The sequence below is a fragment of the Ascaphus truei genome, unplaced genomic scaffold (assembly GCF_040206685.1).
Source record: "Ascaphus truei isolate aAscTru1 unplaced genomic scaffold, aAscTru1.hap1 HAP1_SCAFFOLD_435, whole genome shotgun sequence".
Taxonomy (NCBI): Eukaryota; Metazoa; Chordata; class Amphibia; order Anura; family Ascaphidae; genus Ascaphus; species Ascaphus truei.
Genome location: NW_027456766.1, coordinates 86,986 through 109,861, shown reverse-complemented (window position 1 = coordinate 109,861; position 22,876 = coordinate 86,986). Strand labels below are relative to the sequence as shown.

Sequence of the window (22,876 nt, the reverse complement as noted above, 5' to 3'; positions counted from 1 at the left end):
ATATAGGCTCATGGATTTAAGAATGAGAGGATATCATGAGACAGCAATCTCCACCTACGGCCATACTACCTTGACAGCGCCCGATCCCGTCAGATCTCGGAAGCTAAGCAGGGTGAGGCTTGATTAGTACTGGGTTGGGAGACTGCCTGGGAATACCAGGTGCTGTAGGGGTTTTTATTTTTCGCTTCCCTAATGAAAATATACATGGCATTCCTTGCAGCAAATGAAAATGTTTCATTTTTTACTACTTTTTTCCCGCAGTGGCAAAGAAATCTATCGTTTTTTCCTCTGAAAGTTCAACACAATGCAACCTTCCAAAATAGAATTCTGACATCAAGAATTCCGTCTATAGTACATTTGAGTGCACCTGTCATTTTCTCAGTCTCTGTGTATGCATGGAGCAAGATATAGGCTCATGGATTTAAGAATGAGAGGATATCATGAGACAGCAATCTCCACCTACGGCCATACTACCTTGACAGCGCCCGATCCCGTCAGATCTCGGAAGCTAAGCAGGGTGAGGCTTGATTAGTACTGGGTTGGGAGACTGCCTGGGAATACCAGGTGCTGTAGGGGTTTTTATTTTTCGCTTCCCTAATGAAAATATACATGGCATTCCTTGCAGCAAATGAAAATGTTTCATTTTTTACTACTTTTTTCCCGCAGTGGCAAAGAAATCTATCGTTTTTTCCTCTGAAAGTTCAACACAATGCAACCTTCCAAAATAGAATTCTGACATCAAGAATTCCGTCTATAGTACATTTGAGTGCACCTGTCATTTTCTCAGTCTCTGTGTATGCATGGAGCAAGATATAGGCTCATGGATTTAAGAATGAGAGGATATCATGAGACAGCAATCTCCACCTACGGCCATACTACCTTGACAGCGCCCGATCCCGTCAGATCTCGGAAGCTAAGCAGGGTGAGGCTTGATTAGTACTGGGTTGGGAGACTGCCTGGGAATACCAGGTGCTGTAGGGGTTTTTATTTTTCGCTTCCCTAATGAAAATATACATGGCATTCCTCGCAGCAAATGAAAATGTTTCATTTCTTGCTACTTTTTTCCCGCAGTGGCAAAGAAATATATCGTTTTTTCCTCTGAAAGTTCAACACAATGCAACCTTCCAAAATAGAATTCTGACATCAAGAATTCCGTCTATAGTACATTTGAGTGCACCTGTCATTTTCTCAGTCTCTGTGTATGCATGGAGCAAGATATAGGCTCATGGATTTAAGAATGAGAGGATATCATGAGACAGCAATCTCCACCTACGGCCATACTACCTTGAAAGCGCCCGATCCCGTCAGATCTCGGAAGCTAAGCAGGGTGAGGCTTGATTAGTACTGGGTTGGGAGACTGCCTGGGAATACCAGGTGCTGTGGGTGTTTTTATTTTTTGCTTCCCTAATGAAAATATACATGGCATTCCTTGCAGCAAATGAAAATGTTTCATTTTTTACTACTTTTTTCCCGCAGTGGCAAAGAAATATATCGTTTTTTCCTCAGAAAGTTCAACACAATGCAACCTTCCAAAATAGAATTCTGACATCAAGAATTCCGTCTATAGTACATTTGAGTGCACCTGTCATTTTCTCAGTCTCTGTGTATGCATGGAGCAAGATATAGGCTCATGGATTTAAGAATGAGAGGATATCATGAGACAGCAATCTCCACCTACGGCCATACTACCTTGAAAGCGCCCGATCCCGTCAGATCTCGGAAGCTAAGCAGGGTGAGGCTTGATTAGTACTGGGTTGGGAGACTGCCTGGGAATACCAGGTGCTGTAGGGGTTTTTATTTTTCGCTTCCCTAATGAAAATATACATGGCATTCCTCGCAGCAAATGAAAATGTTTCATTTCTTGCTACTTTTTTCCCGGAGTGGCAAAGAAATATATTGTTTTTTCCTCTGAAAGTTCAACACAATGCAACCTTCCAAAATAGAATTCTGACATCAAGAATTCCGTCTATAGTATATTTGAGTGCACCTGTCATTTTCTCAGTCTCTGATTTAATTTCTCCATTTAAGGTAATTCTTCAAGAATGTATTTTTTTAACGGTCACAATAATACACTTATGCCTCCCATGTCATTTAGAAATATATCATACAGGCCTCAGAACACTCAGCATGTTATATGGTGAGCTTGTGGCTCACAGAGTTGGGGTGTGCAGTGTTCAAGCTGATACTTGGAAGAGATAGTGAGTTCAAATCCAAACAGGAGGAGGTTGAATATAGGCACCTCTGAAATTTTTTACTACTTTTTTCCCGCAGTGGCAAAGAAATCTATCGTTTTTTCCTCTGAAAGTTCAACACAATGCAACCTTCCAAAATAGAATTCTGACATCAAGAATTCCGTCTATAGTACATTTGAGTGCACCTGTCATTTTCTCAGTCTCTGTGTATGCATGGAGCAAGATATAGGCTCATGGATTTAAGAATGAGAGGATATCATGAGACAGCAATCTCCACCTACGGCCATACTACCTTGACAGCGCCCGATCCCGTCAGATCTCGGAAGCTAAGCAGGGTGAGGCTTGATTAGTACTGGGTTGGGAGACTGCCTGGGAATACCAGGTGCTGTAGGGGTTTTTATTTTTCGCTTCCCTAATGAAAATATACATGGCATTCCTTGCAGCAAATGAAAATGTTTCATTTTTTACTACTTTTTTCCCGCAGTGGCAAAGAAATCTATCGTTTTTTCCTCTGAAAGTTCAACACAATGCAACCTTCCAAAATAGAATTCTGACATCAAGAATTCCGTCTATAGTACATTTGAGTGCACCTGTCATTTTCTCAGTCTCTGTGTATGCATGGAGCAAGATATAGGCTCATGGATTTAAGAATGAGAGGATATCATGAGACAGCAATCTCCACCTACGGCCATACTACCTTGACAGCGCCCGATCCCGTCAGATCTCGGAAGCTAAGCAGGGTGAGGCTTGATTAGTACTGGTTTGGGAGACTGCCTGGGAATACCAGGTGCTGTAGGGGTTTTTATTTTTCGCTTCCCTAATGAAAATATACATGGCATTCCTTGCAGCAAATGAAAATGTTTCATTTTTTACTACTTTTTTCCCGCAGTGGCAAAGAAATCTATCGTTTTTTCCTCTGAAAGTTCAACACAATGCAACCTTCCAAAATAGAATTCTGACATCAAGAATTCCGTCTATAGTACATTTGAGTGCACCTGTCATTTTCTCAGTCTCTGTGTATGCATGGAGCAAGATATAGGCTCATGGATTTAAGAATGAGAGGATATCATGAGACAGCAATCTCCACCTACGGCCATACTACCTTGACAGCGCCCGATCCCGTCAGATCTCGGAAGCTAAGCAGGGTGAGGCTTGATTAGTACTGGGTTGGGAGACTGCCTGGGAATACCAGGTGCTGTAGGGGTTTTTATTTTTCGCTTCCCTAATGAAAATATACATGGCATTCCTTGCAGCAAATGAAAATGTTTCATTTTTTACTACTTTTTTCCCGCAGTGGCAAAGAAATCTATCGTTTTTTCCTCTGAAAGTTCAACACAATGCAACCTTCCAAAATAGAATTCTGACATCAAGAATTCCGTCTATAGTACATTTGAGTGCACCTGTCATTTTCTCAGTCTCTGTGTATGCATGGAGCAAGATATAGGCTCATGGATTTAAGAATGAGAGGATATCATGAGACAGCAATCTCCACCTACGGCCATACTACCTTGACAGCGCCCGATCCCGTCAGATCTCGGAAGCTAAGCAGGGTGAGGCTTGATTAGTACTGGGTTGGGAGACTGCCTGGGAATACCAGGTGCTGTAGGGGTTTTTATTTTTCGCTTCCCTAATGAAAATATACATGGCATTCCTTGCAGCAAATGAAAATGTTTCATTTTTTACTACTTTTTTCCCGCAGTGGCAAAGAAATCTATCGTTTTTTCCTCTGAAAGTTCAACACAATGCAACCTTCCAAAATAGAATTCTGACATCAAGAATTCCGTCTATAGTACATTTGAGTGCACCTGTCATTTTCTCAGTCTCTGTGTATGCATGGAGCAAGATATAGGCTCATGGATTTAAGAATGAGAGGATATCATGAGACAGCAATCTCCACCTACGGCCATACTACCTTGACAGCGCCCGATCCCGTCAGATCTCGGAAGCTAAGCAGGGTGAGGCTTGATTAGTACTGGTTTGGGAGACTGCCTGGGAATACCAGGTGCTGTAGGGGTTTTTATTTTTCGCTTCCCTAATGAAAATATACATGGCATTCCTTGCAGCAAATGAAAATGTTTCATTTTTTACTACTTTTTTCCCGCAGTGGCAAAGAAATCTATCGTTTTTTCCTCTGAAAGTTCAACACAATGCAACCTTCCAAAATAGAATTCTGACATCAAGAATTCCGTCTATAGTACATTTGAGTGCACCTGTCATTTTCTCAGTCTCTGTGTATGCATGGAGCAAGATATAGGCTCATGGATTTAAGAATGAGAGGATATCATGAGACAGCAATCTCCACCTACGGCCATACTACCTTGACAGCGCCCGATCCCGTCAGATCTCGGAAGCTAAGCAGGGTGAGGCTTGATTAGTACTGGGTTGGGAGACTGCCTGGGAATACCAGGTGCTGTAGGGGTTTTTATTTTTCGCTTCCCTAATGAAAATATACATGGCATTCCTTGCAGCAAATGAAAATGTTTCATTTTTTACTACTTTTTTCCCGCAGTGGCAAAGAAATCTATCGTTTTTTCCTCTGAAAGTTCAACACAATGCAACCTTCCAAAATAGAATTCTGACATCAAGAATTCCGTCTATAGTACATTTGAGTGCACCTGTCATTTTCTCAGTCTCTGTGTATGCATGGAGCAAGATATAGGCTCATGGATTTAAGAATGAGAGGATATCATGAGACAGCAATCTCCACCTACGGCCATACTACCTTGACAGCGCCCGATCCCGTCAGATCTCGGAAGCTAAGCAGGGTGAGGCTTGATTAGTACTGGGTTGGGAGACTGCCTGGGAATACCAGGTGCTGTAGGGGTTTTTATTTTTCGCTTCCCTAATGAAAATATACATGGCATTCCTCGCAGCAAATGAAAATGTTTCATTTTTTACTACTTTTTTCCCGCAGTGGCAAAGAAATCTATCGTTTTTTCCTCTGAAAGTTCAACACAATGCAACCTTCCAAAATAGAATTCTGACATCAAGAATTCCGTCTATAGTACATTTGAGTGCACCTGTCATTTTCTCAGTCTCTGTGTATGCATGGAGCAAGATATAGGCTCATGGATTTAAGAATGAGAGGATATCATGAGACAGCAATCTCCACCTACGGCCATACTACCTTGACAGCGCCCGATCCCGTCAGATCTCGGAAGCTAAGCAGGGTGAGGCTTGATTAGTACTGGGTTGGGAGACTGCCTGGGAATACCAGGTGCTGTAGGGGTTTTTATTTTTCGCTTCCCTAATGAAAATATACATGGCATTCCTCGCAGCAAATGAAAATGTTTCATTTCTTGCTACTTTTTTCCCGCAGTGGCAAAGAAATATATCGTTTTTTCCTCTGAAAGTTCAACACAATGCAACCTTCCAAAATAGAATTCTGACATCAAGAATTCCGTCTATAGTACATTTGAGTGCACCTGTCATTTTCTCAGTCTCTGTGTATGCATGGAGCAAGATATAGGCTCATGGATTTAAGAATGAGAGGATATCATGAGACAGCAATCTCCACCTACGGCCATACTACCTTGAAAGCGCCCGATCCCGTCAGATCTCGGAAGCTAAGCAGGGTGAGGCTTGATTAGTACTGGGTTGGGAGACTGCCTGGGAATACCAGGTGCTGTGGGTGTTTTTATTTTTTGCTTCCCTAATGAAAATATACATGGCATTCCTTGCAGCAAATGAAAATGTTTCATTTTTTACTACTTTTTTCCCGCAGTGGCAAAGAAATATATCGTTTTTTCCTCAGAAAGTTCAACACAATGCAACCTTCCAAAATAGAATTCTGACATCAAGAATTCCGTCTATAGTACATTTGAGTGCACCTGTCATTTTCTCAGTCTCTGTGTATGCATGGAGCAAGATATAGGCTCATGGATTTAAGAATGAGAGGATATCATGAGACAGCAATCTCCACCTACGGCCATACTACCTTGAAAGCGCCCGATCCCGTCAGATCTCGGAAGCTAAGCAGGGTGAGGCTTGATTAGTACTGGGTTGGGAGACTGCCTGGGAATACCAGGTGCTGTAGGGGTTTTTATTTTTCGCTTCCCTAATGAAAATATACATGGCATTCCTCGCAGCAAATGAAAATGTTTCATTTCTTGCTACTTTTTTCCCGGAGTGGCAAAGAAATATATTGTTTTTTCCTCTGAAAGTTCAACACAATGCAACCTTCCAAAATAGAATTCTGACATCAAGAATTCCGTCTATAGTATATTTGAGTGCACCTGTCATTTTCTCAGTCTCTGATTTAATTTCTCCATTTAAGGTAATTCTTCAAGAATGTATTTTTTTAACGGTCACAATAATACACTTATGCCTCCCATGTCATTTAGAAATATATCATACAGGCCTCAGAACACTCAGCATGTTATATGGTGAGCTTGTGGCTCACAGAGTTGGGGTGTGCAGTGTTCAAGCTGATACTTGGAAGAGATAGTGAGTTCAATTCCAAACAGGAGGAGGTTGAATATAGGCACCTCTGAAATTTTTTACTACTTTTTTCCCGCAGTGGCAAAGAAATCTATCGTTTTTTCCTCTGAAAGTTCAACACAATGCAACCTTCCAAAATAGAATTCTGACATCAAGAATTCCGTCTATAGTACATTTGAGTGCACCTGTCATTTTCTCAGTCTCTGTGTATGCATGGAGCAAGATATAGGCTCATGGATTTAAGAATGAGAGGATATCATGAGACAGCAATCTCCACCTACGGCCATACTACCTTGACAGCGCCCGATCCCGTCAGATCTCGGAAGCTAAGCAGGGTGAGGCTTGATTAGTACTGGGTTGGGAGACTGCCTGGGAATACCAGGTGCTGTAGGGGTTTTTATTTTTCGCTTCCCTAATGAAAATATACATGGCATTCCTCGCAGCAAATGAAAATGTTTCATTTCTTGCTACTTTTTTCCCGCAGTGGCAAAGAAATATATCGTTTTTTCCTCTGAAAGTTCAACACAATGCAACCTTCCAAAATAGAATTCTGACATCAAGAATTCCGTCTATAGTACATTTGAGTGCACCTGTCATTTTCTCAGTCTCTGTGTATGCATGGAGCAAGATATAGGCTCATGGATTTAAGAATGAGAGGATATCATGAGACAGCAATCTCCACCTACGGCCATACTACCTTGAAAGCGCCCGATCCCGTCAGATCTCGGAAGCTAAGCAGGGTGAGGCTTGATTAGTACTGGGTTGGGAGACTGCCTGGGAATACCAGGTGCTGTAGGGGTTTTTATTTTTCGCTTCCCTAATGAAAATATACATGGCATTCCTCGCAGCAAATGAAAATGTTTCATTTCTTGCTACTTTTTTCCCGCAGTGGCAAAGAAATCTATCGTTTTTTCCTCTGAAAGTTCAACACAATGCAACCTTCCAAAATAGAATTCTGACATCAAGAATTCCGTCTATAGTACATTTGAGTGCACCTGTCATTTTCTCAGTCTCTGTGTATGCATGGAGCAAGATATAGGCTCATGGATTTAAGAATGAGAGGATATCATGAGACAGCAATCTCCACCTACGGCCATACTACCTTGAAAGCGCCCGATCCCGTCAGATCTCGGAAGCTAAGCAGGGTGAGGCTTGATTAGTACTGGGTTGGGAGACTGCCTGGGAATACCAGGTGCTGTAGGGGTTTTTATTTTTCGCTTCCCTAATGAAAATATACATGGCATTCCTCGCAGCAAATGAAAATGTTTCATTTCTTGCTACTTTTTTCCCGCAGTGGCAAAGAAATCTATCGTTTTTTCCTCTGAAAGTTCAACACAATGCAACCTTCCAAAATAGAATTCTGACATCAAGAATTCCGTCTATAGTACATTTGAGTGCACCTGTCATTTTCTCAGTCTCTGTGTATGCATGGAGCAAGATATAGGCTCATGGATTTAAGAATGAGAGGATATCATGAGACAGCAATCTCCACCTACGGCCATACTACCTTGAAAGCGCCCGATCCCGTCAGATCTCGGAAGCTAAGCAGGGTGAGGCTTGATTAGTACTGGGTTGGGAGACTGCCTGGGAATACCAGGTGCTGTAGGGGTTTTTATTTTTCGCTTCCCTAATGAAAATATACATGGCATTCCTCGCAGCAAATGAAAATGTTTCATTTCTTGCTACTTTTTTCCCGGAGTGGCAAAGAAATATATTGTTTTTTCCTCTGAAAGTTCAACACAATGCAACCTTCCAAAATAGAATTCTGACATCAAGAATTCCGTCTATAGTATATTTGAGTGCACCTGTCATTTTCTCAGTCTCTGATTTAATTTCTCCATTTAAGGTAATTCTTCAAGAATGTATTTTTTTAACGGTCACAATAATACACTTATGCCTCCCATGTCATTTAGAAATATATCATACAGGCCTCAGAACACTCAGCATGTTATATGGTGAGCTTGTGGCTCACAGAGTTGGGGTGTGCAGTGTTCAAGCTGATACTTGGAAGAGATAGTGAGTTCAAATCCAAACAGGAGGAGGTTGAATATAGGCACCTCTGAAATTTTTTACTACTTTTTTCCCGCAGTGGCAAAGAAATCTATCGTTTTTTCCTCTGAAAGTTCAACACAATGCAACCTTCCAAAATAGAATTCTGACATCAAGAATTCCGTCTATAGTACATTTGAGTGCACCTGTCATTTTCTCAGTCTCTGTGTATGCATGGAGCAAGATATAGGCTCATGGATTTAAGAATGAGAGGATATCATGAGACAGCAATCTCCACCTACGGCCATACTACCTTGACAGCGCCCGATCCCGTCAGATCTCGGAAGCTAAGCAGGGTGAGGCTTGATTAGTACTGGGTTGGGAGACTGCCTGGGAATACCAGGTGCTGTAGGGGTTTTTATTTTTCGCTTCCCTAATGAAAATATACATGGCATTCCTTGCAGCAAATGAAAATGTTTCATTTTTTACTACTTTTTTCCCGCAGTGGCAAAGAAATCTATCGTTTTTTCCTCTGAAAGTTCAACACAATGCAACCTTCCAAAATAGAATTCTGACATCAAGAATTCCGTCTATAGTACATTTGAGTGCACCTGTCATTTTCTCAGTCTCTGTGTATGCATGGAGCAAGATATAGGCTCATGGATTTAAGAATGAGAGGATATCATGAGACAGCAATCTCCACCTACGGCCATACTACCTTGACAGCGCCCGATCCCGTCAGATCTCGGAAGCTAAGCAGGGTGAGGCTTGATTAGTACTGGGTTGGGAGACTGCCTGGGAATACCAGGTGCTGTAGGGGTTTTTATTTTTCGCTTCCCTAATGAAAATATACATGGCATTCCTTGCAGCAAATGAAAATGTTTCATTTTTTACTACTTTTTTCCCGCAGTGGCAAAGAAATCTATCGTTTTTTCCTCTGAAAGTTCAACACAATGCAACCTTCCAAAATAGAATTCTGACATCAAGAATTCCGTCTATAGTACATTTGAGTGCACCTGTCATTTTCTCAGTCTCTGTGTATGCATGGAGCAAGATATAGGCTCATGGATTTAAGAATGAGAGGATATCATGAGACAGCAATCTCCACCTACGGCCATACTACCTTGACAGCGCCCGATCCCGTCAGATCTCGGAAGCTAAGCAGGGTGAGGCTTGATTAGTACTGGGTTGGGAGACTGCCTGGGAATACCAGGTGCTGTAGGGGTTTTTATTTTTCGCTTCCCTAATGAAAATATACATGGCATTCCTTGCAGCAAATGAAAATGTTTCATTTTTTACTACTTTTTTCCCGCAGTGGCAAAGAAATCTATCGTTTTTTCCTCTGAAAGTTCAACACAATGCAACCTTCCAAAATAGAATTCTGACATCAAGAATTCCGTCTATAGTACATTTGAGTGCACCTGTCATTTTCTCAGTCTCTGTGTATGCATGGAGCAAGATATAGGCTCATGGATTTAAGAATGAGAGGATATCATGAGACAGCAATCTCCACCTACGGCCATACTACCTTGACAGCGCCCGATCCCGTCAGATCTCGGAAGCTAAGCAGGGTGAGGCTTGATTAGTACTGGGTTGGGAGACTGCCTGGGAATACCAGGTGCTGTAGGGGTTTTTATTTTTCGCTTCCCTAATGAAAATATACATGGCATTCCTCGCAGCAAATGAAAATGTTTCATTTCTTGCTACTTTTTTCCCGCAGTGGCAAAGAAATATATCGTTTTTTCCTCTGAAAGTTCAACACAATGCAACCTTCCAAAATAGAATTCTGACATCAAGAATTCCGTCTATAGTACATTTGAGTGCACCTGTCATTTTCTCAGTCTCTGTGTATGCATGGAGCAAGATATAGGCTCATGGATTTAAGAATGAGAGGATATCATGAGACAGCAATCTCCACCTACGGCCATACTACCTTGAAAGCGCCCGATCCCGTCAGATCTCGGAAGCTAAGCAGGGTGAGGCTTGATTAGTACTGGGTTGGGAGACTGCCTGGGAATACCAGGTGCTGTGGGTGTTTTTATTTTTTGCTTCCCTAATGAAAATATACATGGCATTCCTTGCAGCAAATGAAAATGTTTCATTTTTTACTACTTTTTTCCCGCAGTGGCAAAGAAATATATCGTTTTTTCCTCAGAAAGTTCAACACAATGCAACCTTCCAAAATAGAATTCTGACATCAAGAATTCCGTCTATAGTACATTTGAGTGCACCTGTCATTTTCTCAGTCTCTGTGTATGCATGGAGCAAGATATAGGCTCATGGATTTAAGAATGAGAGGATATCATGAGACAGCAATCTCCACCTACGGCCATACTACCTTGAAAGCGCCCGATCCCGTCAGATCTCGGAAGCTAAGCAGGGTGAGGCTTGATTAGTACTGGGTTGGGAGACTGCCTGGGAATACCAGGTGCTGTAGGGGTTTTTATTTTTCGCTTCCCTAATGAAAATATACATGGCATTCCTCGCAGCAAATGAAAATGTTTCATTTCTTGCTACTTTTTTCCCGGAGTGGCAAAGAAATATATTGTTTTTTCCTCTGAAAGTTCAACACAATGCAACCTTCCAAAATAGAATTCTGACATCAAGAATTCCGTCTATAGTATATTTGAGTGCACCTGTCATTTTCTCAGTCTCTGATTTAATTTCTCCATTTAAGGTAATTCTTCAAGAATGTATTTTTTTAACGGTCACAATAATACACTTATGCCTCCCATGTCATTTAGAAATATATCATACAGGCCTCAGAACACTCAGCATGTTATATGGTGAGCTTGTGGCTCACAGAGTTGGGGTGTGCAGTGTTCAAGCTGATACTTGGAAGAGATAGTGAGTTCAAATCCAAACAGGAGGAGGTTGAATATAGGCACCTCTGAAATTTTTTACTACTTTTTTCCCGCAGTGGCAAAGAAATCTATCGTTTTTTCCTCTGAAAGTTCAACACAATGCAACCTTCCAAAATAGAATTCTGACATCAAGAATTCCGTCTATAGTACATTTGAGTGCACCTGTCATTTTCTCAGTCTCTGTGTATGCATGGAGCAAGATATAGGCTCATGGATTTAAGAATGAGAGGATATCATGAGACAGCAATCTCCACCTATGGCCATACTACCTTGACAGCGCCCGATCCCGTCAGATCTCGGAAGCTAAGCAGGGTGAGGCTTGATTAGTACTGGGTTGGGAGACTGCCTGGGAATACCAGGTGCTGTAGGGGTTTTTATTTTTCGCTTCCCTAATGAAAATATACATGGCATTCCTCGCAGCAAATGAAAATGTTTCATTTCTTGCTACTTTTTTCCCGCAGTGGCAAAGAAATATATCGTTTTTTCCTCTGAAAGTTCAACACAATGCAACCTTCCAAAATAGAATTCTGACATCAAGAATTCCGTCTATAGTACATTTGAGTGCACCTGTCATTTTCTCAGTCTCTGTGTATGCATGGAGCAAGATATAGGCTCATGGATTTAAGAATGAGAGGATATCATGAGACAGCAATCTCCACCTACGGCCATACTACCTTGAAAGCGCCCGATCCCGTCAGATCTCGGAAGCTAAGCAGGGTGAGGCTTGATTAGTACTGGGTTGGGAGACTGCCTGGGAATACCAGGTGCTGTAGGGGTTTTTATTTTTCGCTTCCCTAATGAAAATATACATGGCATTCCTCGCAGCAAATGAAAATGTTTCATTTCTTGCTACTTTTTTCCCGGAGTGGCAAAGAAATATATTGTTTTTTCCTCTGAAAGTTCAACACAATGCAACCTTCCAAAATAGAATTCTGACATCAAGAATTCCGTCTATAGTATATTTGAGTGCACCTGTCATTTTCTCAGTCTCTGATTTAATTTCTCCATTTAAGGTAATTCTTCAAGAATGTATTTTTTTAACGGTCACAATAATACACTTATGCCTCCCATGTCATTTAGAAATATATCATACAGGCCTCAGAACACTCAGCATGTTATATGGTGAGCTTGTGGCTCACAGAGTTGGGGTGTGCAGTGTTCAAGCTGATACTTGGAAGAGATAGTGAGTTCAAATCCAAACAGGAGGAGGTTGAATATAGGCACCTCTGAAATTTTTTACTACTTTTTTCCCGCAGTGGCAAAGAAATCTATCGTTTTTTCCTCTGAAAGTTCAACACAATGCAACCTTCCAAAATAGAATTCTGACATCAAGAATTCCGTCTATAGTACATTTGAGTGCACCTGTCATTTTCTCAGTCTCTGTGTATGCATGGAGCAAGATATAGGCTCATGGATTTAAGAATGAGAGGATATCATGAGACAGCAATCTCCACCTACGGCCATACTACCTTGACAGCGCCCGATCCCGTCAGATCTCGGAAGCTAAGCAGGGTGAGGCTTGATTAGTACTGGGTTGGGAGACTGCCTGGGAATACCAGGTGCTGTAGGGGTTTTTATTTTTCGCTTCCCTAATGAAAATATACATGGCATTCCTCGCAGCAAATGAAAATGTTTCATTTCTTGCTACTTTTTTCCCGCAGTGGCAAAGAAATATATCGTTTTTTCCTCTGAAAGTTCAACACAATGCAACCTTCCAAAATAGAATTCTGACATCAAGAATTCCGTCTATAGTACATTTGAGTGCACCTGTCATTTTCTCAGTCTCTGTGTATGCATGGAGCAAGATATAGGCTCATGGATTTAAGAATGAGAGGATATCATGAGACAGCAATCTCCACCTACGGCCATACTACCTTGAAAGCGCCCGATCCCGTCAGATCTCGGAAGCTAAGCAGGGTGAGGCTTGATTAGTACTGGGTTGGGAGACTGCCTGGGAATACCAGGTGCTGTAGGGGTTTTTATTTTTCGCTTCCCTAATGAAAATATACATGGCATTCCTCGCAGCAAATGAAAATGTTTCATTTCTTGCTACTTTTTTCCCGGAGTGGCAAAGAAATATATTGTTTTTTCCTCTGAAAGTTCAACACAATGCAACCTTCCAAAATAGAATTCTGACATCAAGAATTCCGTCTATAGTATATTTGAGTGCACCTGTCATTTTCTCAGTCTCTGATTTAATTTCTCCATTTAAGGTAATTCTTCAAGAATGTATTTTTTTAACGGTCACAATAATACACTTATGCCTCCCATGTCATTTAGAAATATATCATACAGGCCTCAGAACACTCAGCATGTTATATGGTGAGCTTGTGGCTCACAGAGTTGGGGTGTGCAGTGTTCAAGCTGATACTTGGAAGAGATAGTGAGTTCAAATCCAAACAGGAGGAGGTTGAATATAGGCACCTCTGAAATTTTTTACTACTTTTTTCCCGCAGTGGCAAAGAAATATATCGTTTTTTCCTCTGAAAGTTCAACACAATGCAACCTTCCAAAATAGAATTCTGACATCAAGAATTCCGTCTATAGTACATTTGAGTGCACCTGTCATTTTCTCAGTCTCTGTGTATGCATGGAGCAAGATATAGGCTCATGGATTTAAGAATGAGAGGATATCATGAGACAGCAATCTCCACCTACGGCCATACTACCTTGACAGCGCCTGATCCCGTCAGATCTCGGAAGCTAAGCAGGGTGAGGCTTGATTAGTACTGGGTTGGGAGACTGCCTGGGAATACCAGGTGCTGTAGGGGTTTTTATTTTTCGCTTCCCTAATGAAAATATACATGGCATTCCTCGCAGCAAATGAAAATGTTTCATTTCTTGCTACTTTTTTCCCGCAGTGGCAAAGAAATATATCGTTTTTTCCTCTGAAAGTTCAACACAATGCAACCTTCCAAAATAGAATTCTGACATCAAGAATTCCATCTATAGTACATTTGAGTGCACCTGTCATTTTCTCAGTCTCTGTGTATGCATGGAGCAAGATATAGGCTCATGGATTTAAGAATGAGAGGATATCATGAGACAGCAATCTCCACCTACGGCCATACTACCTTGACAGCGCCCGATCCCGTCAGATCTCGGAAGCTAAGCAGGGTGAGGCTTGATTAGTACTGGGTTGGGAGACTGCCTGGGAATACCAGGTGCTGTAGGGGTTTTTATTTTTCGCTTCCCTAATGAAAATATACATGGCATTCCTCGCAGCAAATGAAAATGTTTCATTTCTTGCTACTTTTTTCCCGCAGTGGCAAAGAAATATATCGTTTTTTCCTCTGAAAGTTCAACACAATGCAACCTTCCAAAATAGAATTCTGACATCAAGAATTCCGTCTATAGTACATTTGAGTGCACCTGTCATTTTCTCAGTCTCTGTGTATGCATGGAGCAAGATATAGGCTCATGGATTTAAGAATGAGAGGATATCATGAGACAGCAATCTCCACCTACGGCCATACTACCTTGAAAGCGCCCGATCCCGTCAGATCTCGGAAGCTAAGCAGGGTGAGGCTTGATTAGTACTGGGTTGGGAGACTGCCTGGGAATACCAGGTGCTGTGGGTGTTTTTATTTTTTGCTTCCCTAATGAAAATATACATGGCATTCCTTGCAGCAAATGAAAATGTTTCATTTTTTACTACTTTTTTCCCGCAGTGGCAAAGAAATATATCGTTTTTTCCTCAGAAAGTTCAACACAATGCAACCTTCCAAAATAGAATTCTGACATCAAGAATTCCGTCTATAGTACATTTGAGTGCACCTGTCATTTTCTCAGTCTCTGTGTATGCATGGAGCAAGATATAGGCTCATGGATTTAAGAATGAGAGGATATCATGAGACAGCAATCTCCACCTACGGCCATACTACCTTGAAAGCGCCCGATCCCGTCAGATCTCGGAAGCTAAGCAGGGTGAGGCTTGATTAGTACTGGGTTGGGAGACTGCCTGGGAATACCAGGTGCTGTAGGGGTTTTTATTTTTCGCTTCCCTAATGAAAATATACATGGCATTCCTCGCAGCAAATGAAAATGTTTCATTTCTTGCTACTTTTTTCCCGGAGTGGCAAAGAAATATATTGTTTTTTCCTCTGAAAGTTCAACACAATGCAACCTTCCAAAATAGAATTCTGACATCAAGAATTCCGTCTATAGTATATTTGAGTGCACCTGTCATTTTCTCAGTCTCTGATTTAATTTCTCCATTTAAGGTAATTCTTCAAGAATGTATTTTTTTAACGGTCACAATAATACACTTATGCCTCCCATGTCATTTAGAAATATATCATACAGGCCTCAGAACACTCAGCATGTTATATGGTGAGCTTGTGGCTCACAGAGTTGGGGTGTGCAGTGTTCAAGCTGATACTTGGAAGAGATAGTGAGTTCAAATCCAAACAGGAGGAGGTTGAATATAGGCACCTCTGAAATTTTTTACTACTTTTTTCCCGCAGTGGCAAAGAAATCTATCGTTTTTTCCTCTGAAAGTTCAACACAATGCAACCTTCCAAAATAGAATTCTGACATCAAGAATTCCGTCTATAGTACATTTGAGTGCACCTGTCATTTTCTCAGTCTCTGTGTATGCATGGAGCAAGATATAGGCTCATGGATTTAAGAATGAGAGGATATCATGAGACAGCAATCTCCACCTACGGCCATACTACCTTGACAGCGCCCGATCCCGTCAGATCTCGGAAGCTAAGCAGGGTGAGGCTTGATTAGTACTGGGTTGGGAGACTGCCTGGGAATACCAGGTGCTGTAGGGGTTTTTATTTTTCGCTTCCCTAATGAAAATATACATGGCATTCCTCGCAGCAAATGAAAATGTTTCATTTCTTGCTACTTTTTTCCCGCAGTGGCAAAGAAATATATCGTTTTTTCCTCTGAAAGTTCAACACAATGCAACCTTCCAAAATAGAATTCTGACATCAAGAATTCCGTCTATAGTACATTTGAGTGCACCTGTCATTTTCTCAGTCTCTGTGTATGCATGGAGCAAGATATAGGCTCATGGATTTAAGAATGAGAGGATATCATGAGACAGCAATCTCCACCTACGGCCATACTACCTTGAAAGCGCCCGATCCCGTCAGATCTCGGAAGCTAAGCAGGGTGAGGCTTGATTAGTACTGGGTTGGGAGACTGCCTGGGAATACCAGGTGCTGTAGGGGTTTTTATTTTTCGCTTCCCTAATGAAAATATACATGGCATTCCTCGCAGCAAATGAAAATGTTTCATTTCTTGCTACTTTTTTCCCGGAGTGGCAAAGAAATATATTGTTTTTTCCTCTGAAAGTTCAACACAATGCAACCTTCCAAAATAGAATTCTGACATCAAGAATTCCGTCTATAGTATATTTGAGTGCACCTGTCATTTTCTCAGTCTCTGATTTAATTTCTCCATTTAAGGTAATTCTTCAAGAATGTATTTTTTTAACGGTCACAATAATACACTTATGCCTCCCATGTCATTTAGAAATATATCATACAGGCCTCAGAACACTCAGCATGTTATATGGTGAGCTTGTGGCTCACAGAGTTGGGGTGTGCAGTGTTCAAGCTGATACTTGGAAGAGATAGTGAGTTCAAATCCAAACAGGAGGAGGTTGAATATAGGCACCTCTGAAATTTTTTACTACTTTTTTCCCGCAGTGGCAAAGAAATATATCGTTTTTTCCTCTGAAAGTTCAACACAATGCAACCTTCCAAAATAGAATTCTGACATCAAGAATTCCGTCTATAGTACATTTGAGTGCACCTGTCATTTTCTCAGTCTCTGTGTATGCATGGAGCAAGATATAGGCTCATGGATTTAAGAATGAGAGGATATCATGAGACAGCAATCTCCACCTACGGCCATACTACCTTGACAGCGCCCGATCCCGTCAGATCTCGGAAGCTAAGCAGGGTGAGGCTTGATTAGTACTGGGTTGGGAGACTGCCTGGGAATACCAGGTGCTGTAGGGGTTTTTATTTTTCGCTTCCCTAATGAAAATATACATGGCATTCCTCGCAGCAAATGAAAATGTTTCATTTCTTGCTACTTTTTTCCCGCAGTGGCAAAGAAATATATCGTTTTTTCCTCTGAAAGTTCAACACAATGCAACCTTCCAAAATAGAATTCTGACATCAAGAATTCCGTCTATAGTACATTTGAGTGCACCTGTCATTTTCTCAGTCTCTGTGTATGCATGGAGCAAGATATAGGCTCATGGATTTAAGAATGAGAGGATATCATGAGACAGCAATCTCCACCTACGGCCATACTACCTTGAAAGCGCCCGATCCCGTCAGATCTCGGAAGCTAAGCAGGGTGAGGCTTGATTAGTACTGGGTTGGGAGACTGCCTGGGAATACCAGGTGCTGTAGGGGTTTTTATTTTTCGCTTCCCTAATGAAAATATACATGGCATTCCTCGCAGCAAATGAAAATGTTTCATTTCTTGCTACTTTTTTCCCGGAGTGGCAAAGAAATATATTGTTTTTTCCTCTGAAAGTTCAACACAATGCAACCTTCCAAAATAGAATTCTGACATCAAGAATTCCGTCTATAGTATATTTGAGTGCACCTGTCATTTTCTCAGTCTCTGATTTAATTTCTCCATTTAAGGTAATTCTTCAAGAATGTATTTTTTTAACGGTCACAATAATACACTTATGCCTCCCATGTCATTTAGAAATATATCATACAGGCCTCAGAACACTCAGCATGTTATATGGTGAGCTTGTGGCTCACAGAGTTGGGGTGTGCAGTGTTCAAGCTGATACTTGGAAGAGATAGTGAGTTCAAATCCAAACAGGAGGAGGTTGAATATAGGCACCTCTGAAATTTTTTACTACTTTTTTCCCGCAGTGGCAAAGAAATATATCGTTTTTTCCTCTGAAAGTTCAACACAATGCAACCTTCCAAAATAGAATTCTGACATCAAGAATTCCGTCTATAGTACATTTGAGTGCACCTGTCATTTTCTCAGTCTCTGTGTATGCATGGAGCAAGATATAGGCTCATGGATTTAAGAATGAGAGGATATCATGAGACAGCAATCTCCACCTACGGCCATACTACCTTGACAGCGCCCGATCCCGTCAGATCTCGGAAGCTAAGCAGGGTGAGGCTTGATTAGTACTGGGTTGGGAGACTGCCTGGGAATACCAGGTGCTGTAGGGGTTTTTATTTTTCGCTTCCCTAATGAAAATATACATGGCATTCCTCGCAGCAAATGAAAATGTTTCATTTCTTGCTACTTTTTTCCCGCAGTGGCAAAGAAATATATCGTTTTTTCCTCTGAAAGTTCAACACAATGCAACCTTCCAAAATAGAATTCTGACATCAAGAATTCCATCTATAGTACATTTGAGTGCACCTGTCATTTTCTCAGTCTCTGTGTATGCATGGAGCAAGATATAGGCTCATGGATTTAAGAATGAGAGGATATCATGAGACAGCAATCTCCACCTACGGCCATACTACCTTGACAGCGCCCGATCCCGTCAGATCTCGGAAGCTAAGCAGGGTGAGGCTTGATTAGTACTGGGTTGGGAGACTGCCTGGGAATACCAGGTGCTGTAGGGGTTTTTATTTTTCGCTTCCCTAATGAAAATATACATGGCATTCCTCGCAGCAAATGAAAATGTTTCATTTCTTGCTACTTTTTTCCCGCAGTGGCAAAGAAATATATCGTTTTTTCCTCTGAAAGTTCAACACAATGCAACCTTCCAAAATAGAATTCTGACATCAAGAATTCCGTCTATAGTACATTTGAGTGCACCTGTCATTTTCTCAGTCTCTGTGTATGCATGGAGCAAGATATAGGCTCATGGATTTAAGAATGAGAGGATATCATGAGACAGCAATCTCCACCTACGGCCATACTACCTTGAAAGCGCCCGATCCCGTCAGATCTCGGAAGCTAAGCAGGGTGAGGCTTGATTAGTACTGGGTTGGGAGACTGCCTGGGAATACCAGGTGCTGTAGGGGTTTTTATTTTTCGCTTCCCTAATGAAAATATACATGGCATTCCTCGCAGCAAATGAAAATGTTTCATTTCTTGCTACTTTTTTCCCGCAGTGGCAAAGAAATCTATCGTTTTTTCCTCTGAAAGTTCAACACAATGCAACCTTCCAAAATAGAATTCTGACATCAAGAATTCCGTCTATAGTACATTTGAGTGCACCTGTCATTTTCTCAGTCTCTGTGTATGCATGGAGCAAGATATAGGCTCATGGATTTAAGAATGAGAGGATATCATGAGACAGCAATCTCCACCTACGGCCATACTACCTTGACAGCGCCCGATCCCGTCAGATCTCGGAAGCTAAGCAGGGTGAGGCTTGATTAGTACTGGGTTGGGAGACTGCCTGGGAATACCAGGTGCTGTAGGGGTTTTTATTTTTCGCTTCCCTAATGAAAATATACATGGCATTCCTCGCAGCAAATGAAAATGTTTCATTTCTTGCTACTTTTTTCCCGCAGTGGCAAAGAAATATATCGTTTTTTCCTCTGAAAGTTCAACACAATGCAACCTTCCAAAATAGAATTCTGACATCAAGAATTCCGTCTATAGTACATTTGAGTGCACCTGTCATTTTCTCAGTCTCTGTGTATGCATGGAGCAAGATATAGGCTCATGGATTTAAGAATGAGAGGATATCATGAGACAGCAATCTCCACCTACGGCCATACTACCTTGAAAGCGCCCGATCCCGTCAGATCTCGGAAGCTAAGCAGGGTGAGGCTTGATTAGTACTGGGTTGGGAGACTGCCTGGGAATACCAGGTGCTGTAGGGGTTTTTATTTTTCGCTTCCCTAATGAAAATATACATGGCATTCCTCGCAGCAAATGAAAATGTTTCATTTCTTGCTACTTTTTTCCCGGAGTGGCAAAGAAATATATTGTTTTTTCCTCTGAAAGTTCAACACAATGCAACCTTCCAAAATAGAATTCTGACATCAAGAATTCCGTCTATAGTATATTTGAGTGCACCTGTCATTTTCTCAGTCTCTGATTTAATTTCTCCATTTAAGGTAATTCTTCAAGAATGTATTTTTTTAACGGTCACAATAATACACTTATGCCTCCCATGTCATTTAGAAATATATCATACAGGCCTCAGAACACTCTGCATGTTATATGGTGAGCTTGTGGCTCACAGAGTTGGGGTGTGCAGTGTTCAAGCTGATACTTGGAAGAGATAGTGAGTTCAATTCCAAACAGGAGGAGGTTGAATATAGGCACCTCTGAAATTTTTTACTACTTTTTTCCCGCAGTGGCAAAGAAATCTATCGTTTTTTCCTCTGAAAGTTCAACACAATGCAACCTTCCAAAATAGAATTCTGACATCAAGAATTCCGTCTATAGTACATTTGAGTGCACCTGTCATTTTCTCAGTCTCTGTGTATGCATGGAGCAAGATATAGGCTCATGGATTTAAGAATGAGAGGATATCATGAGACAGCAATCTCCACCTACGGCCATACTACCTTGACAGCGCCCGATCCCGTCAGATCTCGGAAGCTAAGCAGGGTGAGGCTTGATTAGTACTGGGTTGGGAGACTGCCTGGGAATACCAGGTGCTGTAGGGGTTTTTATTTTTCGCTTCCCTAATGAAAATATACATGGCATTCCTTGCAGCAAATGAAAATGTTTCATTTTTTACTACTTTTTTCCCGCAGTGGCAAAGAAATCTATCGTTTTTTCCTCTGAAAGTTCAACACAATGCAACCTTCCAAAATAGAATTCTGACATCAAGAATTCCGTCTATAGTACATTTGAGTGCACCTGTCATTTTCTCAGTCTCTGTGTATGCATGGAGCAAGATATAGGCTCATGGATTTAAGAATGAGAGGATATCATGAGACAGCAATCTCCACCTACGGCCATACTACCTTGACAGCGCCCGATCCCGTCAGATCTCGGAAGCTAAGCAGGGTGAGGCTTGATTAGTACTGGGTTGGGAGACTGCCTGGGAATACCAGGTGCTGTAGGGGTTTTTATTTTTCGCTTCCCTAATGAAAATATACATGGCATTCCTTGCAGCAAATGAAAATGTTTCATTTTTTACTACTTTTTTCCCGCAGTGGCAAAGAAATCTATCGTTTTTTCCTCTGAAAGTTCAACACAATGCAACCTTCCAAAATAGAATTCTGACATCAAGAATTCCGTCTATAGTACATTTGAGTGCACCTGTCATTTTCTCAGTCTCTGTGTATGCATGGAGCAAGATATAGGCTCATGGATTTAAGAATGAGAGGATATCATGAGACAGCAATCTCCACCTACGGCCATACTACCTTGACAGCGCCCGATCCCGTCAGATCTCGGAAGCTAAGCAGGGTGAGGCTTGATTAGTACTGGGTTGGGAGACTGCCTGGGAATACCAGGTGCTGTAGGGGTTTTTATTTTTCGCTTCCCTAATGAAAATATACATGGCATTCCTTGCAGCAAATGAAAATGTTTCATTTTTTACTACTTTTTTCCCGCAGTGGCAAAGAAATCTATCGTTTTTTCCTCTGAAAGTTCAACACAATGCAACCTTCCAAAATAGAATTCTGACATCAAGAATTCCGTCTATAGTACATTTGAGTGCACCTGTCATTTTCTCAGTCTCTGTGTATGCATGGAGCAAGATATAGGCTCATGGATTTAAGAATGAGAGGATATCATGAGACAGCAATCTCCACCTACGGCCATACTACCTTGACAGCGCCCGATCCCGTCAGATCTCGGAAGCTAAGCAGGGTGAGGCTTGATTAGTACTGGGTTGGGAGACTGCCTGGGAATACCAGGTGCTGTAGGGGTTTTTATTTTTCGCTTCCCTAATGAAAATATACATGGCATTCCTTGCAGCAAATGAAAATGTTTCATTTTTTACTACTTTTTTCCCGCAGTGGCAAAGAAATCTATCGTTTTTTCCTCTGAAAGTTCAACACAATGCAACCTTCCAAAATAGAATTCTGACATCAAGAATTCCGTCTATAGTACATTTGAGTGCACCTGTCATTTTCTCAGTCTCTGTGTATGCATGGAGCAAGATATAGGCTCATGGATTTAAGAATGAGAGGATATCATGAGACAGCAATCTCCACCTACGGCCATACTACCTTGACAGCGCCCGATCCCGTCAGATCTCGGAAGCTAAGCAGGGTGAGGCTTGATTAGTACTGGGTTGGGAGACTGCCTGGGAATACCAGGTGCTGTAGGGGTTTTTATTTTTCGCTTCCCTAATGAAAATATACATGGCATTCCTCGCAGCAAATGAAAATGTTTCATTTCTTGCTACTTTTTTCCCGCAGTGGCAAAGAAATATATCGTTTTTTCCTCTGAAAGTTCAACACAATGCAACCTTCCAAAATAGAATTCTGACATCAAGAATTCCGT

The 22,876-nt window shown here is 41.4% G+C and overlaps 47 non-coding genes across 47 annotated transcripts; all 47 read left to right on the top strand.

Annotated features, from left to right (window-relative positions):
• The first annotated feature begins 52 nt into the window (after window positions 1-52).
• Window positions 53-171, top strand: LOC142484827 (5S ribosomal RNA). The gene has a single exon (XR_012798280.1). It is a non-coding gene; the product is annotated as a 5S ribosomal RNA (ribosomal RNA).
• Window positions 172-457: 286 nt separating this feature from the next.
• On the top strand, window positions 458-576 carry LOC142484826 (5S ribosomal RNA). The gene has a single exon (XR_012798279.1). It is a non-coding gene; the product is annotated as a 5S ribosomal RNA (ribosomal RNA).
• Window positions 577-862: 286 nt separating this feature from the next.
• On the top strand, window positions 863-981 carry LOC142484824 (5S ribosomal RNA). The gene has a single exon (XR_012798277.1). It is a non-coding gene; the product is annotated as a 5S ribosomal RNA (ribosomal RNA).
• A 286-nt stretch (window positions 982-1,267) lies between these two features.
• LOC142484103 (5S ribosomal RNA) lies at window positions 1,268-1,386 on the top strand. The gene has a single exon (XR_012797604.1). It is a non-coding gene; the product is annotated as a 5S ribosomal RNA (ribosomal RNA).
• A 286-nt stretch (window positions 1,387-1,672) lies between these two features.
• LOC142484540 (5S ribosomal RNA) lies at window positions 1,673-1,791 on the top strand. The gene has a single exon (XR_012797994.1). It is a non-coding gene; the product is annotated as a 5S ribosomal RNA (ribosomal RNA).
• Window positions 1,792-2,467: 676 nt separating this feature from the next.
• Window positions 2,468-2,586, top strand: LOC142484823 (5S ribosomal RNA). Its single transcript, XR_012798276.1, has one exon. It is a non-coding gene; the product is annotated as a 5S ribosomal RNA (ribosomal RNA).
• Window positions 2,587-2,872: 286 nt separating this feature from the next.
• On the top strand, window positions 2,873-2,991 carry LOC142484286 (5S ribosomal RNA). The gene has a single exon (XR_012797780.1). It is a non-coding gene; the product is annotated as a 5S ribosomal RNA (ribosomal RNA).
• Window positions 2,992-3,277: 286 nt separating this feature from the next.
• On the top strand, window positions 3,278-3,396 carry LOC142484822 (5S ribosomal RNA). Its single transcript, XR_012798275.1, has one exon. It is a non-coding gene; the product is annotated as a 5S ribosomal RNA (ribosomal RNA).
• Window positions 3,397-3,682: 286 nt separating this feature from the next.
• LOC142484821 (5S ribosomal RNA) lies at window positions 3,683-3,801 on the top strand. The gene has a single exon (XR_012798274.1). It is a non-coding gene; the product is annotated as a 5S ribosomal RNA (ribosomal RNA).
• A 286-nt stretch (window positions 3,802-4,087) lies between these two features.
• LOC142484285 (5S ribosomal RNA) lies at window positions 4,088-4,206 on the top strand. Its single transcript, XR_012797779.1, has one exon. It is a non-coding gene; the product is annotated as a 5S ribosomal RNA (ribosomal RNA).
• Window positions 4,207-4,492: 286 nt separating this feature from the next.
• LOC142484820 (5S ribosomal RNA) lies at window positions 4,493-4,611 on the top strand. The gene has a single exon (XR_012798273.1). It is a non-coding gene; the product is annotated as a 5S ribosomal RNA (ribosomal RNA).
• A 286-nt stretch (window positions 4,612-4,897) lies between these two features.
• LOC142484818 (5S ribosomal RNA) lies at window positions 4,898-5,016 on the top strand. Its single transcript, XR_012798272.1, has one exon. It is a non-coding gene; the product is annotated as a 5S ribosomal RNA (ribosomal RNA).
• Window positions 5,017-5,302: 286 nt separating this feature from the next.
• Window positions 5,303-5,421, top strand: LOC142484817 (5S ribosomal RNA). Its single transcript, XR_012798271.1, has one exon. It is a non-coding gene; the product is annotated as a 5S ribosomal RNA (ribosomal RNA).
• Window positions 5,422-5,707: 286 nt separating this feature from the next.
• LOC142484091 (5S ribosomal RNA) lies at window positions 5,708-5,826 on the top strand. Its single transcript, XR_012797592.1, has one exon. It is a non-coding gene; the product is annotated as a 5S ribosomal RNA (ribosomal RNA).
• A 286-nt stretch (window positions 5,827-6,112) lies between these two features.
• Window positions 6,113-6,231, top strand: LOC142484539 (5S ribosomal RNA). The gene has a single exon (XR_012797993.1). It is a non-coding gene; the product is annotated as a 5S ribosomal RNA (ribosomal RNA).
• A 676-nt stretch (window positions 6,232-6,907) lies between these two features.
• Window positions 6,908-7,026, top strand: LOC142484816 (5S ribosomal RNA). The gene has a single exon (XR_012798270.1). It is a non-coding gene; the product is annotated as a 5S ribosomal RNA (ribosomal RNA).
• Window positions 7,027-7,312: 286 nt separating this feature from the next.
• Window positions 7,313-7,431, top strand: LOC142484537 (5S ribosomal RNA). Its single transcript, XR_012797991.1, has one exon. It is a non-coding gene; the product is annotated as a 5S ribosomal RNA (ribosomal RNA).
• Window positions 7,432-7,717: 286 nt separating this feature from the next.
• On the top strand, window positions 7,718-7,836 carry LOC142484536 (5S ribosomal RNA). Its single transcript, XR_012797990.1, has one exon. It is a non-coding gene; the product is annotated as a 5S ribosomal RNA (ribosomal RNA).
• Window positions 7,837-8,122: 286 nt separating this feature from the next.
• LOC142484535 (5S ribosomal RNA) lies at window positions 8,123-8,241 on the top strand. Its single transcript, XR_012797989.1, has one exon. It is a non-coding gene; the product is annotated as a 5S ribosomal RNA (ribosomal RNA).
• A 676-nt stretch (window positions 8,242-8,917) lies between these two features.
• LOC142484815 (5S ribosomal RNA) lies at window positions 8,918-9,036 on the top strand. Its single transcript, XR_012798269.1, has one exon. It is a non-coding gene; the product is annotated as a 5S ribosomal RNA (ribosomal RNA).
• Window positions 9,037-9,322: 286 nt separating this feature from the next.
• On the top strand, window positions 9,323-9,441 carry LOC142484814 (5S ribosomal RNA). The gene has a single exon (XR_012798268.1). It is a non-coding gene; the product is annotated as a 5S ribosomal RNA (ribosomal RNA).
• Window positions 9,442-9,727: 286 nt separating this feature from the next.
• LOC142484812 (5S ribosomal RNA) lies at window positions 9,728-9,846 on the top strand. The gene has a single exon (XR_012798266.1). It is a non-coding gene; the product is annotated as a 5S ribosomal RNA (ribosomal RNA).
• Window positions 9,847-10,132: 286 nt separating this feature from the next.
• Window positions 10,133-10,251, top strand: LOC142484811 (5S ribosomal RNA). The gene has a single exon (XR_012798265.1). It is a non-coding gene; the product is annotated as a 5S ribosomal RNA (ribosomal RNA).
• Window positions 10,252-10,537: 286 nt separating this feature from the next.
• LOC142484078 (5S ribosomal RNA) lies at window positions 10,538-10,656 on the top strand. The gene has a single exon (XR_012797581.1). It is a non-coding gene; the product is annotated as a 5S ribosomal RNA (ribosomal RNA).
• Window positions 10,657-10,942: 286 nt separating this feature from the next.
• On the top strand, window positions 10,943-11,061 carry LOC142484534 (5S ribosomal RNA). The gene has a single exon (XR_012797988.1). It is a non-coding gene; the product is annotated as a 5S ribosomal RNA (ribosomal RNA).
• A 676-nt stretch (window positions 11,062-11,737) lies between these two features.
• LOC142484207 (5S ribosomal RNA) lies at window positions 11,738-11,856 on the top strand. Its single transcript, XR_012797705.1, has one exon. It is a non-coding gene; the product is annotated as a 5S ribosomal RNA (ribosomal RNA).
• Window positions 11,857-12,142: 286 nt separating this feature from the next.
• On the top strand, window positions 12,143-12,261 carry LOC142484533 (5S ribosomal RNA). The gene has a single exon (XR_012797987.1). It is a non-coding gene; the product is annotated as a 5S ribosomal RNA (ribosomal RNA).
• Window positions 12,262-12,937: 676 nt separating this feature from the next.
• On the top strand, window positions 12,938-13,056 carry LOC142484810 (5S ribosomal RNA). The gene has a single exon (XR_012798264.1). It is a non-coding gene; the product is annotated as a 5S ribosomal RNA (ribosomal RNA).
• Window positions 13,057-13,342: 286 nt separating this feature from the next.
• LOC142484532 (5S ribosomal RNA) lies at window positions 13,343-13,461 on the top strand. The gene has a single exon (XR_012797986.1). It is a non-coding gene; the product is annotated as a 5S ribosomal RNA (ribosomal RNA).
• A 676-nt stretch (window positions 13,462-14,137) lies between these two features.
• Window positions 14,138-14,256, top strand: LOC142484266 (5S ribosomal RNA). Its single transcript, XR_012797761.1, has one exon. It is a non-coding gene; the product is annotated as a 5S ribosomal RNA (ribosomal RNA).
• A 286-nt stretch (window positions 14,257-14,542) lies between these two features.
• Window positions 14,543-14,661, top strand: LOC142484809 (5S ribosomal RNA). Its single transcript, XR_012798263.1, has one exon. It is a non-coding gene; the product is annotated as a 5S ribosomal RNA (ribosomal RNA).
• Window positions 14,662-14,947: 286 nt separating this feature from the next.
• LOC142484066 (5S ribosomal RNA) lies at window positions 14,948-15,066 on the top strand. The gene has a single exon (XR_012797570.1). It is a non-coding gene; the product is annotated as a 5S ribosomal RNA (ribosomal RNA).
• A 286-nt stretch (window positions 15,067-15,352) lies between these two features.
• LOC142484531 (5S ribosomal RNA) lies at window positions 15,353-15,471 on the top strand. Its single transcript, XR_012797985.1, has one exon. It is a non-coding gene; the product is annotated as a 5S ribosomal RNA (ribosomal RNA).
• A 676-nt stretch (window positions 15,472-16,147) lies between these two features.
• Window positions 16,148-16,266, top strand: LOC142484808 (5S ribosomal RNA). The gene has a single exon (XR_012798262.1). It is a non-coding gene; the product is annotated as a 5S ribosomal RNA (ribosomal RNA).
• Window positions 16,267-16,552: 286 nt separating this feature from the next.
• On the top strand, window positions 16,553-16,671 carry LOC142484530 (5S ribosomal RNA). Its single transcript, XR_012797984.1, has one exon. It is a non-coding gene; the product is annotated as a 5S ribosomal RNA (ribosomal RNA).
• A 676-nt stretch (window positions 16,672-17,347) lies between these two features.
• LOC142484807 (5S ribosomal RNA) lies at window positions 17,348-17,466 on the top strand. The gene has a single exon (XR_012798261.1). It is a non-coding gene; the product is annotated as a 5S ribosomal RNA (ribosomal RNA).
• Window positions 17,467-17,752: 286 nt separating this feature from the next.
• Window positions 17,753-17,871, top strand: LOC142484529 (5S ribosomal RNA). Its single transcript, XR_012797983.1, has one exon. It is a non-coding gene; the product is annotated as a 5S ribosomal RNA (ribosomal RNA).
• Window positions 17,872-18,547: 676 nt separating this feature from the next.
• Window positions 18,548-18,666, top strand: LOC142484806 (5S ribosomal RNA). The gene has a single exon (XR_012798260.1). It is a non-coding gene; the product is annotated as a 5S ribosomal RNA (ribosomal RNA).
• A 286-nt stretch (window positions 18,667-18,952) lies between these two features.
• On the top strand, window positions 18,953-19,071 carry LOC142484805 (5S ribosomal RNA). The gene has a single exon (XR_012798259.1). It is a non-coding gene; the product is annotated as a 5S ribosomal RNA (ribosomal RNA).
• Window positions 19,072-19,357: 286 nt separating this feature from the next.
• On the top strand, window positions 19,358-19,476 carry LOC142484528 (5S ribosomal RNA). Its single transcript, XR_012797982.1, has one exon. It is a non-coding gene; the product is annotated as a 5S ribosomal RNA (ribosomal RNA).
• Window positions 19,477-19,762: 286 nt separating this feature from the next.
• LOC142484804 (5S ribosomal RNA) lies at window positions 19,763-19,881 on the top strand. Its single transcript, XR_012798258.1, has one exon. It is a non-coding gene; the product is annotated as a 5S ribosomal RNA (ribosomal RNA).
• A 286-nt stretch (window positions 19,882-20,167) lies between these two features.
• On the top strand, window positions 20,168-20,286 carry LOC142484526 (5S ribosomal RNA). The gene has a single exon (XR_012797980.1). It is a non-coding gene; the product is annotated as a 5S ribosomal RNA (ribosomal RNA).
• A 676-nt stretch (window positions 20,287-20,962) lies between these two features.
• On the top strand, window positions 20,963-21,081 carry LOC142484803 (5S ribosomal RNA). The gene has a single exon (XR_012798257.1). It is a non-coding gene; the product is annotated as a 5S ribosomal RNA (ribosomal RNA).
• Window positions 21,082-21,367: 286 nt separating this feature from the next.
• LOC142484801 (5S ribosomal RNA) lies at window positions 21,368-21,486 on the top strand. Its single transcript, XR_012798255.1, has one exon. It is a non-coding gene; the product is annotated as a 5S ribosomal RNA (ribosomal RNA).
• Window positions 21,487-21,772: 286 nt separating this feature from the next.
• LOC142484800 (5S ribosomal RNA) lies at window positions 21,773-21,891 on the top strand. The gene has a single exon (XR_012798254.1). It is a non-coding gene; the product is annotated as a 5S ribosomal RNA (ribosomal RNA).
• A 286-nt stretch (window positions 21,892-22,177) lies between these two features.
• Window positions 22,178-22,296, top strand: LOC142484799 (5S ribosomal RNA). Its single transcript, XR_012798253.1, has one exon. It is a non-coding gene; the product is annotated as a 5S ribosomal RNA (ribosomal RNA).
• A 286-nt stretch (window positions 22,297-22,582) lies between these two features.
• Window positions 22,583-22,701, top strand: LOC142484798 (5S ribosomal RNA). The gene has a single exon (XR_012798252.1). It is a non-coding gene; the product is annotated as a 5S ribosomal RNA (ribosomal RNA).
• The last annotated feature ends 175 nt before the right edge of the window (window positions 22,702-22,876 follow it).